Consider the following 20,518-nt stretch of genomic DNA (forward strand, 5'->3'; position numbering starts at 1 on the left):
CCTTCCCTTTTATTACATTTACGTCACCCCCAAGGTAGGCACTAGGAAGCCACATGAGCAGGGTGCAGTGTATTTAGAAGGTAGAATATGTACTTTAAAGTTATACATGTCCTGGTAGTGAAAAAAACTGCTAAATTCGTTTTCACTACAGCAAGGCCTATCTTTCCCATCAGTTAGCATTGGAGCTGCCTTGTAACACTATACAAGTGTAACTTACAATTGCGAAAATATAGGAAGAGTAAGTTTGGTGTCCCTGGATTCACAATTCAAAACACATCTTTTAGTGGCAGTGGTTTTAAATTGCAGGTCTGAAAATGACATTTTTAGAAAGTTGGCATTTTCTTGCTTTAACCATTCTGTGCTTCTGCCTGTCCCTAGAATACATGTCTGGGTTGGGTGATAGCTGGGCTTTGTGCATTCCCTTTAGACAGTTTACACACAAAGGGAGCTGAGGTGTGCCCTGCATATTCCGATGGCCCATCACGAGGCTGATGGGTCTTCCTGATCTACAGTGAGAGGGAGGAGATGACACTTGCACCTGAATTGGGCTGTGCCAGACTCCACACAAAGAGCTGCATACCCCTGTGTAGTGTGTCTAGAGCCAGTGATAGGAAGGGCAGGGTCGTGTGCAATACAAATACCTTTCTTCGAAGTCTCCCTTCTTAAAGGCTAAAATGAGTATAAGTACTGGACCTCTGACACCATATACTCAGAACACTTCTGGACTGAGGACGTTTTGCCAGAAAGGAGAGCTATTGTGCTGTTAGGAGGGACTGCCACTTTGCTGCCTGCTGCTTCTTGCCTGGGAGTGAGATTACTGGACTTTACTCTCTACATCCTGCATCTCTAAAGGTTCTGCAATGGCTTGTTTGCGCTTGTCTCCTGTTAATGAAGTCTCAGGGATATCAAAGACTTCACCTGCATTTTGTTAACTGCACTTGGGCTCCTCTGCTGTGAGTCCTGCTCTGCTAAGTGGTGCCAAATCCAGTCTCGGGCCCTTGTAAGTGAGTGTTTGGTGCTACAACTCAAGAAACCGAATAAAACGAATTCCTTTGCGAGCGCTGCATCGCAAAATGCGATGCAGCGCGTGCAAAGGAATTCGTTTTATTTATTTAAATGTGTACTTACCTCCGTTCATCCATATTCCGGTGTTTACATTTCCCCACCCTGCCCCTCCCCCTCTCCGCCTTTCTGCCCCACCGAACTCCCTCCACGGACCGCTACTGGCCCCACTATGTTTCTGCACCTGCAGACTGGCCAAGTTGAAAATGTGCTGGTGATGAATGTCCCCAAGGTGTGGTAGGCACGAAGCCGGGTGCATCGCCCCCATTCACTGAGGATCTCCACACTCACTCGCATGTGCGAGTATGGAAGTAGTGATAGACTAATGCAGGGGTCTAACACTACAATAAAATAAAGGGGCAAATCCAAAATCAACATGTCTCTTGCCTACATGTATACCACTATGCACCATACAAGATGTGTGTTGATGTACATTAAATAATTACCACCCCCAGTTTAGGGTTAGAAATGAAATCAGTTCAATTTACATTGACCAGCCTCTTTTGTTAAAGGTGATGCACTCTCTGTATCAAATCCCTGAAGTTCTTGAAGCTTTCTGACGTCAGCAGGGCCCTGCATATATCATACTGACTCATGCGAGATGATTCATACAGAAGTAACAGGTACACACTTGTTCCTCGAATAAGCAGGGAGGGCTGGATGTGCAGCACAGCTGAAGCCAGCCCTGCACTTTCTATGTAGGTGATCCCAAAGCGTGCAAAAGAAAACATAAAAAATGAAAACTTACCTGAATGCGATGCAACATCCTTCGCTCTGGACCTCTTCTCACCACCGGAACTGAAAGCAGCAACTCCTTTGACCATTCAGCAGCGCCCTGATTGGAGGTAGCAACCTCAATCGGCGCGCCACAGGGCTCTGGAGGCTTCGGCTTGCTCTAAAACATCTGTCTTTAGACACCTGGATTAGAGCTGTTTAAAGTGCGCATGTGTGGCTGGCTGTCTCAAGACGGCCGGCCAGAAAGACAACCGCTATTTAAGCAGTGCCATACCCAGCCCTCCCTGCTAAGTGAAATGCTGCTGTCACTCAACAGCGGCCTCACCCCTCTCCTGACATTCTGTTTGGGACGGAGAAGAAAAATAAAAAGGTAATAAATTACCATTTCATTTTTCAGGGGCTTGGGGGGGTTTTAAGTGGTGTGATGCTCCTCCGCTCCAACGGAGGCGCAACCCCTGTGAAAGCGTTAGGAGACAATGTCCTGGGTCCTAACCTATGTCCAGAGGTGAACAGAGCCGACGGAGCTGGCTGAGACTACACTGATGGAAACCCACATCTTCAAATGAGGAGGGGGAACTGCAAGTTTGGCAGACTGGAACACACCACTTTATTATAGTGTTGTCAGTCCCCAAACTACAAACAACCTTTAAAATATAAATCAAAGTCATTTCTGTAAAAGCCAATTAAATGACTCAAAAAGTAATCAATAACCACTGAGATAGGATTCCTCTAAAATCAGCCTGAGAGCTCACTGCTCATTAGACCACTAGGGTGAAAGGGGTGGAAAGGGATGGCACATGAATGTCCTAATTGTATTGATTAATGTGGAAGTGGTCAAGGCCACCACTTTTGTCATTCACCTTCCTTATGCACTCCTGTTTGCAATGCTGGTTATAATTAAGTTGAGGGTCTAATGTTAGTGCATTTGACTCGCTCTGCTGGCAGTAATGATATAATAGAAGCCGCAGAACTAACAACTCCTGTTTTTTCACATTTAATCGCTCCTCATTTGAGGAATAATGAGGAGAAAAAACGTAAAGCAAATTGGGAATGTGCCATGTGTGTCTTGTTGTGAGGGTGATGTTAGGAGTACGTACCCATGACCTTATTATTGATATGCTACATGAAAATAACAGCTGTTAACCTTCCTTATTCTGTGCCTGATTCTCACTTTTGGTTGAGTACCATAATTGCGGGTGGGCAATTATCAGCCTTTAGCATCCACATTAGAAGGCAATAATTGTTATTTAGAATCTTGAAATCTTTAAGACTTCCTGGAAGTCAAAAGAAAGGATTCAGACTAAGTCCCCAGCATTTCAGAGTTCTCCTTCATGATTTTCAGCCGAGTGTAAAAGTGTGGATTTTCATCAATAATATTTGCCTCTTATTTCAGGCTCATGCTCTAATGTACCAATATAGTTATAGTCTGCGGATCACTCCATAACATGCACCAAATAGTTTAGCTGTACTTTCGACTCCGCCCTGGACACATATGTTTTGAACGACCAATTTACTCACATTATCGAGCAATTCCAACCAATACATATCTAGGATTTTTATATTGCCTCTATTGATTGCAGTTGGGTTGTTGAAAATATTTATCTGTATTTTTTTTTACAAAGTGTTTTTCTGATATTTCTGCATTAATGTATCCTCTCAGATCCATAAGCTTTGGGATTATTACATGGCGCAACTTGAGAAAGCAATATATCTTTGATTTTTTTTTCTATTTAAACATGCAAACTCCATAGGAACTTGTGATATCTTGATATGCCAGGGCGGATGAAGAAAGTAATCATGTGATTTCCGTGTGGCGCGAATAGTGAGAGTTCAAAGCCATCTGCCTCTAAAAGGTAATGAAGAAGATTCACGTTTTGCTGTGCTCTCTTGGAGCTGCTTGGTTTCCCCAAAAATATTAAAAAAATAGAAACGCTTTTTTACACGTTACTATTTTGAAAATAAAAAATGCTTTTATGTCTAGCCTGTGTGGAGGAGACTTTTAAAAAAATAAATGTTGCTATCGGGGTAGGTTGCATTTACTGGACAACTACAATTACAGGCAAGTAACTTTCATATTATTTGTGTCTATTTGTATCTCACTTCTGGGCTGCGTGTTCATGACTACTTTAACCTAGGCACAGGCACATGAAAGTAAACACCGCGGTCGTAGACTGAGCTTCGACATTCATGAACTGATTTTGCTATTTTTCTGAAGCAAAGAAAAGTAATACGCTGTACTCCGCATTTTAGGATATTAGCAAGCATTAAAGAAAGGACTATTCAGAAGAGCTCTGGAAATTCCATCCACTGTCAAATAATAGTAGAAAGTCCTCAATGCAGAATTAAAATAACTTGGGCAATGATCCGCTAAGTTTTTTTGGGATAATTGGAATGGGCCCTATTTATAGTAGACTAGTTTGTAGCCAGTGCATATCATGATTGAACATGTGGTTCCCTTGTTGACATGTTTCTGTCATAATAAAACTTAAAACTTAGCAGGGCAAAAAGATATCAACATCTTGTCGCCAAGGGCATATCCATAAAAGAAGTCTGAATTTCCACTAAAGCTAGATAGTGGACCTGGGCGGAATTCACATAATTTTACTCCGTGAAATTCAGCTGAGTTACATAAAAACTCACTGAAATTCCGCAGAGTTCTGCGAACAGGCAGAAAATATGCAAAGCACTGTGATCTAGTGCAAGTAGCATGCTTTTTGCTGACAAATCAGTGCGAACAGCAGCACATGGTCCGTAAACGTGCGCCTATTTTATTTTGCCTGCGCCTGCCTAACTTTCTCCCTGCTGCTTTTGTTCACCAACTCCAGTCCACCGCATTCCATCCCATCTGATTGCCCACTTCCTAATTTTTCTTTACATATTTTTATTATTGACTGATTTTCCCAGTGTGTATTTACATTTATGTGTGTGGGTTTTTGTGACTTTTTGTGCTTTGTTTTCCTTTCCTAACCTGTCCTCCTGTTTCTTTCTCATCCCAGTCCCAGTCCCAATCCCTCCTGTCCTGTCTCAGATTAATTGTGGTAAAAACAGGCAGCGTCACCCACATCCCCTGTGGGTGATGTAGGCAAGCAGGGTTGTAGCCCCGTCTCATTTTCTGGGCACAGTGCCACCTTCCCTATATGTTGGCAGCAAGCGACAATTCCAACAAGCTCTTCCCCTGAGTGAGTATTATGTGCCCTGGGGGTGAGTGTGCTGCAGCACCGGCATTCCAGTGCACCCAGCAGCAGCTGATGTACTGCTGGGTTGACATCCTAGACAAGGAACATGACCTGCTAGGTTTTAAGGTTTTGGGTCCTGGGGGGGGTGTCCAAGCCAGAATGGTATACATTTTTGGTTGTAAGGGCTGCACCTTGGTATCCCAAGTAAACCACAGAACCCTACCCTACATGGAACCTACTGGCCTTGATAGCGAGGCCTGCACTCTGCAGTGCCCTCAGCACTTCTTCGAGGTGGTGAAAATGGTCCTCCCAACTGGAGTTGAAGACTGCAATGCTGTTAAGGTATGCAGCACTGAAGTTCTCCAACCCAGGCAGCACCTGGTTGATCAACCCCTGGAAGGTGGCAGGGGTGTTCTTCAACTCAAAAGGCATGACATGAAACTGGTACTGCCCTTCTGCCATAGAGAAATCTGACCTCAGCTCTGGGGTTGGAGTGTGCATCAGTCTTGGTGACCGCACTGAGCCCATGGTAGTCAGCACAGAACCGGAGTTCATGTGTGACCCCGGGTGGAGTAGTCTTGGGGGCCAAACCAATGGGCTGGACCCAGGACTGTTGGAGGGCTCATTAACCCCTAACTCCAGCATCATAGAGACTTCCTCCTTGATGCTGGCCCTCACTCTGTCAGACAACCTGTAATTGTTGTGCTTAACAGGTAAGCTATCCCCAATGTCAATGTCATGAATGCACCAATGGGTGACACCTGAGGTGAGTGAGAAAAGATATGCAAACTGTCCCAGCAACGGGCGACAGTCTCTCTGCTCCTCTGGAGCCAAAGTAGAGGAGATGCTCCCACCCTCTACTAACCCATTCTGCTCTTTGGAAGCCAGGAGGTCAGAGAGAGATTCACTCTTCTCTTCCACCCCATCATCTGTGGCCAAGAGCATGACCAACTCAGACCTCTCAAACTGTGGCTTAAGGCGGTTCATGTGCACGACTCTCAAAGGGTTCCTAGGAGTCTGCAAGTCAACCAGGTAGCTGATGTCGCTTTTGCGCTCCTTTACTTTAAATTGACCAGAGCCAAGGTCTTGCAGAGCATTGGGCTCTATGGGCGCAATTACCCACACCTTTTGACCAGGCTGAAACTCAACCAGAGTGGTATTCTGGTCATACCAATGTTTCCTGTCCTCTTTGTTATCTTCCAGATTCTCCTAGGCAAGTTTCCGGAAGCAGGCAGTCTGGTTGCAGAAGCCCGGCATGTAACTGAATACCTCCTGTTGGGGCTTTCTGTTAACTTGATCCCAGCCCTCCTTCACCGAACTGAGAGGTCCTCTCACAGAGTGCCTGTACAGAAGTTAAAAAAGGCTAAAGCGAACCCCCTTCTGCAGTAATTCCTTTTAGGCAAATAAAAGACATGGCAGGATGATTTCCCACTTGCTCCTCATGGGTTTTCATAGACCCAGTATCATGTCTTTGAGGGTATGGCTGAATCTCTTAATTAACCTATTGGTTTGGGGGTGGTAAGGAGTGGAGAAATTGTAAGTTAACACACACTCCTTCCACATGGCCTTTATGTATAGGGACATGAAGTTGGTACAGATACCACCTCCTTGGGGAAACCCATTCGGGTAATTAGCCCCATAAGCGCACTGGCCACAGCGGGTGCCGTCACCGTCCTCAGGGGGATTGCTTCCTAGTGACGGGTGGCATGGCCCACCAGGACGAACCTGTTGCCTATTACCATCTTAGGATCCAGAGGTCCCACAATGTCAATGCCTACCCTTTAAAAAGGGGTGCTCACAACAGGTTAAGGTTGCAGGGATGTTTTGCATTTTCCCCTTGTCTTGCCACTTGCCTGGCATGTATGACAGGACCTGTAGAACACATTTGAGGCCTTCCTCATTTGAAGCCGATAAAAGTGGGTGACAAGCCTGTCAAAGATCTTGCCTTGCCCCAAAATACCTGCCAGTGGCACATCATGAAACAGACCCAGTAGGAAGGTGCTGAAGCACTGGGGTACCACCAGCACATGGGATGCAACAGGCTCAGGAACCTTAGGCTCACTATACAGGAGACCATTCTCACAATAAATGAGGTTTTGGCCAGAGGCTTCAACAGCTGCCTGGGTCTGTGCCTGCCGACGAAGACCCACAAGAGTAGGGCACTCCTTCTGTGCTGCGCAGAGCTCCTTTCTGGAGGGCCTTCCATCCTGCTGCCAATGGGACAGCTGAGGCAGGTTCCCCAGTTCTGTCACATCTTCCCCTTAGTTCCCAGGTATCCCCCTCAGGTTCAGCCTCCTCACAATTAGGGAATTCCAGGAGCTGTTTCCCTTCACCCCTTGCCGCTCCTCCTCTTGGCAGGCACCTGGGCCACTCTTTCTAGCTCCAGGTCCTTCTGATCAACCTCTTGTGCTTGTGTGGTCAGGCACACCCACTCAGGCAACCCCAACATCTCTAAGTGTGACCTGAGCTCCACCTCCTTCCAGGCGGTATGCCCCAGGTCATTGCACAGCAGACAATTCGCTGGCATGGATGGACTTATCCTCTTGGAACCTGAAACTCTCCCTTTCAAAGGGAACCTAAGCCACTAATAAGTGACTCTCACAGTTGTCTACAGAAACAGCTTGGTGGGCCACATTAGGGACTACCTGCTCTGAAGACACTGGACAGTTTTCATGCTGGCTCCTGTGTCTCTCACAGCCTCCACCCTTTGCCCATTAATGGTAACCCACTGCCTATACGTCCTAGTATTATTAGACATGAGGGCTCTTTGCACCATTTCACTGACACCCAGGGACACTAGGACAACTTCAGCTGTATCACCACTAACTGGGACCAACTCCTCCCCAAAAGCTATACTAGTCATCTCCAGTGACTTCCCACCGGTGGAGGGCTGTGCCCACAAATGACACTTGGGATTACTCCTGAAGGGTCCTTCCTGATTACATTCAAAACACTTCAGACTTACCTGTAGGGGACCATGTCTTCTTTTCATTAGAAGGTTTGGAACCCACACCATGGGAACTAGTTTGGGGCCCTTTAAAGATGTCCTTACTTTTATTTTTGTCCGCCCCTCCTTCTTCTGTTGGGGATTTCTGCCCACCTTTGGCTAGACCTCCAATCCAGATACCTTCTTGAGGACCCTGGTGCTGATCCAGCTTTCAGCCTCTCTGGCAAGCTTCCTGGGGTCAGAAAGCCTACTGTTATTGAGGTGTCGGCACAACTCTGGAAGACAAAGACTACACATGTGCTTTTGTGAAATCAAATTTTACAGCCCCTTATAATCTGTTACCTCACTGTACTTCACCCAACCAGCCAGTGCCTTGCAGAAAGAATCAACACACTCTACCCATGTCTGCGGTGTAAGCTTCACACTGTCTCCAAACTTCTGCCTGTATCTCTCTGGAGTCAGACCATATCTCCCAATCAGGGCCTCCTTTATGACGAGATACCTTGTTTTGTTTCCTCCCTCTGGGGTCAGTAAGGTATCCCTCTCTTGCTTCCAGAAACTTGCTCTCCAGTCCCCTTCAGGAATCTTGTGCAATTGTAAAGATATCTCATAGGCCTCAAACCACCCTTCTATAATGTCTCCCAATCCATGATATTCAGACTCTTGGATATGTGTAACTTCATCTCAGAGTACACTGAAGCCATGCTGCCACCATCTGTGGTGAATGCAAAAACAACAGTTGATGGACAGAATGCAGAACAATGTCATTCATTCACCCCAGTATAGAGATCTGGGCCTAAATCCATTGTTCTTTTGCTCACCATGCCATTCCAGTTTGAACCCAGCCATATGCAAATCAGTCTTGACCCTGTGCCTCATGGGAACAGTCCAGCCCAAACTGCCAACCATCTGTGGTGGACTCAGCCTTCTTGGCTTTCAAATCCAGCTCTCTCAAGCTCAGCTCCTAATCTAAAAGCATTTTGTTCTCCTCCATGGCCGTTTTCAGTTTTTACTCATCCAAATTGAGGGGCAGATTTACAAGAAAGTGCTGCAGCACAGCATTGCAAGCCCTTTGGCTGAACAACACTGCAGCGCTTTCAAAGCACAGGAATGTGACATATTTACAATAGTATGTTGCATTCCTGTGCTCACCCCTGCGCTGGCACACAAACAGCTGCCATGCACCGGCGCAGGCACCCAAACCAAAACCAATGCTCAAGAGCAATCACTACAGGCATTTTTCTCTTTCAATGCATGCTGTAGAATGCAGCACGCATTGAAAGAGGTAAAAAACAAGAAGAAACTAAAACAATTCTTGTTGCGCCTCGCTACGCCACTCCTATGGTGGCGTAGCATTCTAACGCAGTTCCAGGTTTACGAGTCCTCGTAAATCTAGAAATGTGTCAGGTTCCATGGGTACACACACAACAACACCCATGGAATGCCCCTTTCATGCAAAGTATTGCATGTAAAGAGGACATATTTACAGGAAAAGTCATGCAGGGTGGCTTTTACTTTCCTTGTAAATATGGGGCAGTGAAATCCACCGCCTGTGTGACACAAAAAGTGACGCACTGGTGGCGCAAGGGGCTTGTAAATCTGCCCCTGAGTTTTCTCAGCTCAAGCTGGAGCTTCCTTTCCTCCCGCCCGTTCTTCAAATCTGCTGAGAATAGACCTTTAGAGGAAAGACTGCTGCCTGCCCTGGGGTGATCACTTTCACCATCAGGCTGGCCCTCCACCCCGCAGGCAATGCTGGCTCCTCCAGCCATCCCAGATGCTCTGTAGTCCTCCTCATCCACAACATCATTCCCATATTCTGGGTGCACAGCTGCATCCCTGGCTGCTAACGAGGCCCCCAGCACCTTTTGCAGCTTTTCTTTTTTAGTGAGGCCTTTAAAAGAACATTTGAGTTCCCTGCAGAAACGTTTGAGCTGGGCCACCATATAGAATTCCAGCTTCTTCTGATCAAACTCCAGTACTGCAGGTACAGCTGTTGGCTCTCCAGATTGATACATGGTTGTTGCAAAAACTCAAAAGGTTGCCGAAGAGAAAAAAGAAAGAAAAGTATTCTTGGATGTAATGGTCTGGGATACGGACGTAGGTTACACCAATCACTGTAAGCACAAATACAATTCCTATCCTCACTGTTGAACACCAATGTTAGACATTGGGTTTCTACTTGGCAGAGGTGTGCACCCTGCACATGTAGGAAGTACAGTCCTAGTCAAGGTAAGTTCAGTGCACATTAAAAGTTTACCTGTGTTCACTCTCTAGCAGTTTGGCACAGAGCAGTCACGCTAAACTGAAGAGGCAATATGTAAAGTATTTGTGGACACACACAAACAGTAACACAGTGAAAACTCCACAAACGTACTCCTTACCAGTTTAGAACAATAGCCAATATTTATCTGAGTAAAACAAGACCAAAACAAAAAAAATCCCACATACACACATCAAGGTATGAATTCTACAAAGATTAAATCAAACTGCAGTGCTTAGCAATCAAAAGCTCAAACTGGGGCTATCTGGTCGCGCTTGACAGGGGCAAATCTAAAAGTTCAGTCCTAAAGCAATGGAGCACTGGCCGGATACATGAGTCAGCAGACAGTAACTTGTATGTGTCGATGCTCAGGGACAATGTGTTGAAAAATGGAGGTGATGAGCCGCTGTCGCAGGTAATGCTCCGGTTCTGAAGTCGGGCAAGGTCAATAATGCGTTGATGTCAAGAGCACCATGTGTAGGCTCTGAGGTGTCATTGTCAAACCGCTGGGCTGGAGGCGATGCATTGGCATCAGTCCACACAGAGTCGGGGATGAATTGAGTCGGTGACAGGGCGTCACAGACATCGGCGATGCCTTGTCTAAGACTCACACAGCAGCAGTGATTCGGAGACACTGTATTGGCAAAGTCGGGCCGTGTTGTAAATTGAGGTCATTGCATCGTGCACTGATTTCAAACAACCCTTCGGTGTTGATGCGTTTGTATCTTGAGTTGTAGCACCAAATAATCTGTTCCAAGGGCCCAGGAATGGATTTGGCACCACTTGACTCAAAGCCCAGGTGCTGATTGCACGGTGAAGTCTTTGATATTCCTGAGATTTCAAAAATCGGAGGCAATCCCAAAAAGGTCCCTGGAGAACCCTCAGAGATGCAGGATGTAGATAGTATAGTCCAGTCTTCTGACTACCATGAAAGAGGCAGCAGGATGCAGGCCAACAGAGCAAAGCGGCACTCCCTCCTGGGAGCACAAAAGCTCTTCTTCCTGGCAGAATGTCCTCAGTCGAGAAGTGTTCTGAGTATATGGTGTCAGAGTATATGGTGTCCTCGGCATCCCATGACAAGACTACATCACCCAGCACCTAAGAGACGTCCAATGGCTCCCCGTCGAGAAGAGAGTGACCTTCAAGCTACTCACTCACACCTATATATCCCTCCACAACACCGGACCCCTATACCTCAACGAAAGAGTCTCCTTCTTTGCACCCAAGAGAAGCCCCTGCTCTGCCAACATTGCCCTTGCCGAAACCCCTTGCATCCGCAGATCTAGAACGGGTGGAAGAGCCTACTCCTACATCGCGGCAAAGACCTGGAACAAACTCCTGCTCAGCATCAGACGTTCCCCTATTCTGCAAGCTTTCAGGAAAAGCCTCAAGATCTGGCTCTTTGGGTGAGATGGAGCTGCACGATTACCCCCCCCCCCCAGCACCTTGAGACCCTCACGGGTGAGTAGTGCGCTTTACAATTCCCTGATTGTTTGATCGATTGATTGATTGAGAGGTTCAGTACTTATACCCATTTTAGCCTTTGAAATATAGAGACTTTATAGAAAGATCTTTGTAGTGCACAAGACCCAGCCCTTCCTGTCCCTGACTCAAGACACACTACAAGGGGGTATGCAGCTCTTTGTGTGGGGACAGGCACAGCCATATTCAGGTGCAATGTCAGCTCCTCCCTCTCACTCAAGCTTAGGAAGACCCATCAACCTGGTGATAGGCCATCCGGATATGCAGGACACACCTCAGCTACCTTTGTGAGTTGACTGTCTAGAGGGAATGCACAAAACGCAGTTGTCACCCAACCCAGACGTGTTTTCTAGGGATAGGCAAAGGCACAGAATGGTTAAAGTAAAAAATAGCCAACTTTCTAAAAATGGCTTTTTCAGATCTTTTTTTTAAACTAACGTCACTAAAAGATATGATTTTCAATTGTGAGTACCGAAACACCAAACTTACTCTTCCTATATTTTCCCATTTGAAAGACAGACTTGTAAAGTGTTACAAGGCAGTTCCAATACTAACCTATTAGAGAGATAGGCCTTCCTGTAGTATAAATCAAATTTAGAAGTTTTTCACTACCAAAACATGTAAAACTCCAAAGTACATAACCTTCCTTTTAAATATATTGCACCATGCCCATGGGGCTACCTATGGCCTACCCTACGGGTGACTTACATGTAACAAAAGGGAAGGTGTGGGCCTGGCAAGGTATGTGAACTTGCCAGGTTGACATGGAAGTTTAAAACTGCACACACAGGCTCTGAAGTGGCAGGCATGAGACAGGTTTGAAGAGCTACTCATGTGGGTGGCACAATCAGTTCTGCAGGCCCTCTAGTAGCATTTGATTTACAGGCCGTGGGTACATGTAGTGCACTGCACTGAGGACTTATCAGTAAATCAAACATGCCAATCATGGAGAAACCAAATGCTATTACATTTTAGACACAGAGCACATGCACTTTAGCACTGGTCAGCAGTGAAAAAGTACCCAGATTTCTCAAGCCAGCAAAACCGAAGATCGGCACTCAGTCAAAAATCAATAGGTCAGTAGGCCAAAAAGTCAGGTGAACCACACCAAAAGATGTCAGATCTAACAAGACACATTGTGGTATCTGATAAAGGTGACTATATTTGCACCTTTGACCCTTTTGGTTTTAGTCATGCCCTCATGAGAATGTTTAGATGGTGAAGAGCATGGGCAGCTTAAAATAAAAACTGTTTGCAAACTATGGATCTGATTCACGAATGTAAACTACACTTTTGTGTAAATTTACTATTTTTGTGCTATTCACAAACTCCGATGTAAGTTTACGGCTGTAGAGTATCCACATTCGATAACTTACCATTAAATAGGAGTTTGTGAATAGCAAAAAATTTGTAAACTTATAGCAGAAAAATGGTAAACTTACACAAAAGTGTAAGTTTACTTTGGAATCGGCCCCTATTTCTTGTGGCAGCATCTTCCCTCAAGCCTTGGTGACCCATTAGTCCTTGGAAACAGGCCACTCATTGTTTTCTTTATTTTTATCGGAGGCCGCCCTAGATCTGTGATCAGCAGCAGTTTTCTGTATTTTATTATACATTGCAGAGAGCTTTCATTTCTTTATTGGCTTATACTTGATAACATTTCAGCAGGACAATGAGGTCATAAATAGAATCCCTGCAGTACACTGCGTGATCATCACTTCGTGATCAATAGATATTTACTTGTGAGATGCCGGTGCCTGGCTAATATAGTTGAATACATTTATTGACAGGTAATATAACCATGAAAAATAAAGTTTGAAGTAAAACTCAAATGAATCTGAAGGTGTCTTAGGGGATGAATATTATTTGAATCTGTAATAGATGGTGGAATGTTTAAAGGGCACACAGCAAAAGCATTGAATTATTGTCCTAGGACAGTAATCAGACTGCTGTTATTGACTTCTGCTAATATTCTACTGTAACTATCTGCTAAATTGGTTCCTTTGGGGCTTGAAATATACAGTGATGTTATGGGTTGCTATCGTAAATTGCCACACAGTAAAGTAGCAAGACTCTGAAATAGTGTTGGCCCTACTGTGATCAATACTCAATTCTGAGCTGAGCAATAGGCAACTGTTTCCATGGAAACATTGATGTCACCGAGGTTGAACAGTGGCTGTTACAACAAATCATTTCCTCTCAGCAGTTGTAATTGACTATGTGTACAGCTTGCTGTCACCTGAGACTATTTACATCACGCTTGCAGGAGGACGGCATTAGTTATTCTGGGTCTAAGGGGGCCAGCTCTTCCAATGGTGACCTTACTAATACCTCAGAGGGTATCGCTATAGCAACCCGAAATCTAACAGGATGCACATTAAAGAAACCACAGCACTTAATGTAGAATCATTTTGTAGTCCAGAAGCCTCCTTTCAATTAATCAGTCTCATGTATTCATTATTTACTATAAATCTTAATTAAACCGAAAGAGGTAAATCCCTGAGTTTTGCATGATGCCTCTGGCTGCATTTTAGGACATGCATTTAACGCCGTTGAAGTTCAAGCACTCCACACCTCGCCTGATTATTGCTTCTGAATGTAATATGCAACATTTCAGAGGCTTAGCAACTTCTAATTACAAAAGGATGGCTACATTAAGCAATGTGTGCTCTTAAAAAAGGCCGTGATCAAATACAGAACTGTTATAAAACTGTTCAGTAAGCACTTTTTTTTCAAAAACTGCAAGCAGCAATCATTATTATGCAATATAAATTGGCTACCATGCTGAAAATGAAGTGCTCTATAGATTGACAATTTAATTTCAATGTAATAAACCACGTTTACAACCAAGCAGTAAAAGGGACTGTTTCTTCTCACACCTTCCTTGAAGTTGAGCTCGATGCTGTTCTCTGAATGACCAGTTAATCTTCCTATTAGCAAATAAACCACTTTAGGACATATGTCAAATTTGTGATCCGGTCATAAAATGTACATTATGGTAATTTTAGATGTGACAAAAGTACATGTTATTCAATGTAATAAACGGTTTTAAAGCCACTGAGTCAATGGGGTTTTGGGAATTGTGGAATGAGATGAACACTGGAATACATTAAATGTATTCACTAAGACAAAAATGTGCTTGCTTGTCATCTGTATTATGACATGTTTCTAGTATTTATTAGGATCTATATCTTCAGCCTTTTCTCTGTGTTGTTCGTGTGGGACTGGAATAGGGTGCAATTGAAATGCTATCCACATGTGCCTATCTCCGGATGGCTGCCTACTGCTGCCCCTTTCCTCATTCCTCACAGGACGAACGCAGAGAATCCGTATACCTTCCTTCACCTCGGAACCCATGAGCACCACCTGCGGTGTCCCTAAAGGTTCACCCCTCAGCCTCACCAACATCTACATGACGCCTCTAGCCTACATCGTCAGGACCACGATCTCAGCATCATATCCTACGCTGAAGATACCCAACTCATCCTCTCACTCTCAGCATACACCATCACCAATAAGACCAACTTACACAACTGCATGATGAATGTCACAGACTGGATGAACTCACTCCCACACTAAAAAATCACACCTGCAACCTCGGCATCATCCTGGACCGCAAACTCACCATTAAACGTCAAATCAACACAGTCTCCTCTGCCTGCTTCCATACTGTTAGACCTGGCACCATTGGTGTGGGTCTCCCTTCCATTTTTTTGATGTTGCCTCCTGTGTTTTTGCTATGTTTTTCTGGCTAGATGCTTTGGGCACTTTGCCACTGCTGTTCAGTGCCAAAGTGCAAGTGCTCCCTATTGTAAATTGTTGTAATGGATTAGTAACTCCATGATTGGATTATTTGATTTACTTGTCAGACTCTAGTACAGTGTACCATGTGTGCCCAGGACCTGTAAATCAAATGCTGCTGGTGGGCTTGCAGGACTGGTTGTGCCACCCAAAGAAGCAGCTTGTAAAATGTGGCTCAGGCCTGTTATTGTAGAGCCTGTGTGCAGTATGGTACTGCATGTCGACTTGGCAAGTGCACCCACTTGCCAGTCCCTAAACCTTCACTTTTCTGCATGTTAGTCACCCCTAAGGTAGGCCCAAGGTACACCTATGGGCAGGGTGCATTGTATGTGAAAGGTAGGACATGCCCTGGTGTGTGTGGCATGTCCTGATAGTGAATTACAGCCAATTTCGTTTTCACTATTGCAAGTCTACCTGTTCCTATAGGCCAGAATGGGCAGTTTGATTAAAATATCTTATAATCCTAACTGACCCAGGGAAAAAGGTAGAAAAACAAGTTTAGTATGCCTGCACTCTGAATGTTAAAATACATCTTATAGTGTGGGTGATTTTTACATTCTGTGTTTGAAAATACCACTTTTATAAAGTGGGTATTTTCTTGCCTAACCATCCAGTATGCCTCTGCCAGGTTTGTGTATTCCATGTCGGGTCTGTGAGTGACAGTGGGTTAGAAAGGGCTTTGACTCCAGCAGTCTGATGAGTCAGGGTGGGGCTGAATAGGACCTGGGTTGAATAGAGAGTAAGGGAAGGAGATTTCCTTTCACTTGCCTGAGCCTACATAGAATTGAGAGTAGGGGGGAGATTTCTTTTCAGCTACCTGGGCCAGGTCTGCTTTCAACAATGCTGTCTCCACCTCCTGTCAGGAAGCTCCGCCAGGGAGGACGGAACTGTTTTTGACTAGGTACAGGCATTCTCTGCCTTCAGAGGACAAAGGATTTAGTAGTATAAATATTTGGGCCCAGAACTTTAGATCACTTCTGGGAATCAAGACAAACCTTTTCCAAGGAGAGAAACCAAGGAAGCTGAAGGAGGAGACTGCACCTGTGCTGTGTGCTGTTTGGGGTTGGCCTGCAGTGGTTACTTAATGCCAAGGAATGGAGAAAGGGCACTTTGTGTGTACTTTATCATCTTGAGGAAGATCTCCAAGGGCTTGAAGCTGAGTTTGCCTCCTGTTCTGAAGTCTCAGGGACACAAAGACTTCACCACCGACTCCCCTGAATTTCCTTGCTGGAAATTCTGCATGCTGCAGATAGGTGCCTGCTGCTGTTTTTTTTGGGACCTCTAGAGACTGCGTGTCGCTGGAAGCTGGAATTGCGATGCAACGAGGAAGAAGCGTGTCGCCGCCGCAGCTGTCGCATCGCTAAAGAAGCATGTCACCGCCGCAGAGGTTGCTGTCGCATCACCGGAGAAGCGTGTCGCAGGGCCTGTCGAGTTCGCCGCACGGCCGTCGGCATGCACGCATCGCATCCAAGTTGTTGCATTGCATCAAAAACGCCATTTGTGCGCATTGCACCGGATCGTCGCATCGAGGCGCCATCTTGTCGCATCATAACCGGAATGAGTAAGAAACAGACGCTTCACCTCCTCTCTGGTAAGGAACAGATGCATCGCCTCCCCTGCACCGCAATAAGGAACAGGTGCACCGCCTCCCCCGAAGCAAGGAACTGACGCATCGCCTTACCTACGGCCCTTTTGTTTGTTTTGCGTGACACATCCAAGGTACTTTGAGAGTAAAGTGTTGCATTTACCATCTACATTGAACTAAGCTATTTCTACCATTTTTAAAGTCATATTCTTGATATTGTATTGTGGATTTTTGTCGTTTGGTCTGGTGTTAAGTGTAGTAAAGATTACGTATTTCTCTAAACTGGTGTGGTGTCCATTTGTAGTGTTTTCACTGTATTATTGTATGTGTTCACAAATGCTTTACACACTGCCTCTGAGATAAGCCTGTCTGCTCGTGCCAAGCTACCCAGGGGGTGAGCAGGGGTATTATTTTAGGAGTGTTTCCCCCTTTCCCTGACTAGAAGCAAAGGTCCCTATTTGGACAAAGGTGCAAGCCATTGCCAACTAGAGACCCCCATTTCTAACATATACGCTCCGCAAATTCCAAAGAATATTCAAATGGCTCCCCATCAGCACAAGAAAACAGTCACACAAGCCTAAATCACCAGCCAGTTGGTCTACGGCAATGCACTTTATACAGGAACCACCACGAAACTCATGAGAAGGCTCCAGATGATAAAGAACTCAGCTGCCAGACTGATCCTCAACCTGCCCAAACGGACCCACATTACCCAGCACCTTAGGAACCTCCACTAGCTCCTCATCTAGAAAAGATGCTAACACATGTCTACAGCACCCTCCATGAACAAGGACCAGCATACATGAACAACCGCCTGAACATCCACTAACCATCTAGAAACCTGTGCTCCGCCTCCCTCGCAAGACTCCACGCATCTTCTGTAGCCAGAGCGAAGGCTGCTCCTTCTCCCACCTCGCTGCCAAGTCCGGGAACACCCTCCACATCAGACCATCGCCCTAGCTGATGGACTTCAGGAAGAGACTCAAGACCTGGCTGTTCAAACAGCAACCAAGCGCCTGGACATCCTCATGGGTGATAAGCCTCACTTTACAAGTGCTGAGTGAATGTTTGATTGATTGTTGGCACTCACAAATGCAGGCTGGTGTGGTGAGCAGTGGGTCCGTGATACTCTTGTGATCCCTTTTTGTCAAGGGACTTCCGTTCACTCAGTCTTTTCGGGTGCGGAATGCAACATGACAAGATGTGCAAAAAAGATAAAAGGAAAGAAGTAAGAGATGAGTCAAAAAAAAAAGAGGGTGAAGGAAAAAGGGAAGGAATGTGGACATAAAGCAAGAGAAAAGGTTCTCTACGTGTGGAAAATCAGGTTGAAATTGCAGTTGAGTTTTGTGGTGAGACATTTTAGGGTCAAGAGCCTTTATCAAGACTCCTAATTGGGTTTTTATCAGTTATCTCTACCTAGAGGTTTCACAGTTTAGGTTGTTGAGCAGCAGCCACACTGAGGTGCAGTGGGCTTTTCTTTTGAGGGGTAGTCAGTATTTTTCTAAGCCATAGTCCAGGGTTTTTCACATTTTTGTGTACAGGAGAGCAATAATTGTAATAGAAATAGCAAATAAAACATCTGGAAATATAAATGCTTCACCTGGTCCGCAGGTAGGACATACTAGGGATTATTGGCGATCCAGGTTGTTCAGACCTTCAGATCCCATCAGCAAACCATGAAAAAGAGGTCAGCTAAAAAGGGTAAGAGACGTTGATATGAATTGGCTGCTTTGCTGAAGGAACCCAATATCCGTTGTAATGAAGGCATATGAAAACGCAATACAGTCGCTAGACCTAAAGGGTGCTTGGTCACTAGATTAACAGGGTTCCCATGCAGTCCGGTCCCCTGGGAGGCAAAAAGTTCTAGAGGTGTTGTGAGGGTAGAGAGCCACTGGATGGCAGCAAGGGGTCTGACTCATGAAGAGCCTGCTGCGTAACCAGCTGTAAAGGTCCATTTGAGGGGTGTTGTGGGAAGTGTCAAAGCAAAGAATAGCACAGGATGCAAGCAGGCAGTTGCAAATCTATCCAGGCTTCTGTCTACACTAAGTGAAAATTATCATTGTACACTGATTTGGATTAATGGTTGAAGCAGAAAACAGTACAAAATACAAGCCAGCTGGAAGTGGTAGAGGCATAACAGTCATTACAGAACAATCACCAGGAAGCCTAAGTATGCATGGAAAATAAAAAGCAGGTACATGATAAACGCCTGTTTTACTTCATGCTCCCTGGGAAAAGGAGTTTTTTTTTAAATTATGTGAGTGTGGTTTCCACTGCGAGGAGTGTTGCAAACATTAGCATGCTCAAGTTGAAGAGATGATTGGTCATCTTGAATTATATAAATGTGGGTGACTCTTAATCGACTAACACAATATGGTGCATGATGAGAAGTGGTGACTGTGTGGTTGTGACGCATTCTACATATGCTAGAGTAATGAACTTTGTTTGTCTTTGTAATACTATCGAGAGTCTATCTTCTCAAATGTGAAGTATGCTGTGTTCATTAGTTTTATGTTTCATTGTAGGAAATACTGCAGTCTGTCTGATTACAAGTTCACAGACCGGAATGGGCCAGACCTCAATCTACCAACTAAGGAAGGGAGGAGAGATGGGGATATACGGGATCTACAGTCCTGAAGAAAGACGGATTACCCCTTTTTGGCTACTTTAAACAGCTGAAGCATGTTGACAAGCAAGCAGATAGGAGGGGTGAAGGGCTAATAGTTTGCCCCAGCACCACCATCCTACATTGTATATCTTTTAATCCTGACCAGGAAATCCAGGAATAAAATACAGAGAAGATATTCCTGAGCCAGTTTTAAACCTGATTTCTGCACATTTTTGATCCCTGATATCATTTGTATGTATTGTCTTCCCCACCCTAATGCTCCCTCCCAGGTGCTGGTCTGCACAGGGATGTTGTTAGCAAGCCCAGTGATGAAGCATGCCACAATTTGTGGGTGAGGGCATTTTTAACAAACAGTGTGTGCTCCACATTCACCTTATATGTATTTTTCTCGCCTCCTACACCCTTTTTGTGTGTTTGAAAGAAGGGATGGTCAGGTGATGGACACACACAGTGGATGAGATAAATGCAAGAGGCAGGAATAAGGAAGTAAATAGAGTTATTAAGCCTTCAAAGAAAGGAAGGAAACAAATAAGGAGAAACTAAGGGGAAACCCTTAAGGACTTCTGCAAAAATAAGTACTAAGCTGCTTAGTCAATTGATATTGTCCTGGCCGTACAAAACCAATAACAGTAAACACATGTAGTTAGAAGCATGTTCTTAAAAAGAGTAAGTATACTATTAGGAATAGACGAAAAGTCTGGTTGAATTACTAGTAGAGTGTCAAAAAGGGGACAGGATTATAGCTCTTAATTATACACTCCAATTTCGAAAGTGAAGCAATCCGCAACAAGAAATTCTTGCTAATGTGTATTCAAATACTACACCTAGTTGTTAAGTCACA

This window comes from Triturus cristatus, chromosome 3_1, assembly GCF_964204655.1.
Source record: "Triturus cristatus chromosome 3_1, aTriCri1.1, whole genome shotgun sequence".
NCBI lineage: Eukaryota > Metazoa > Chordata > Amphibia > Caudata > Salamandridae > Triturus > Triturus cristatus.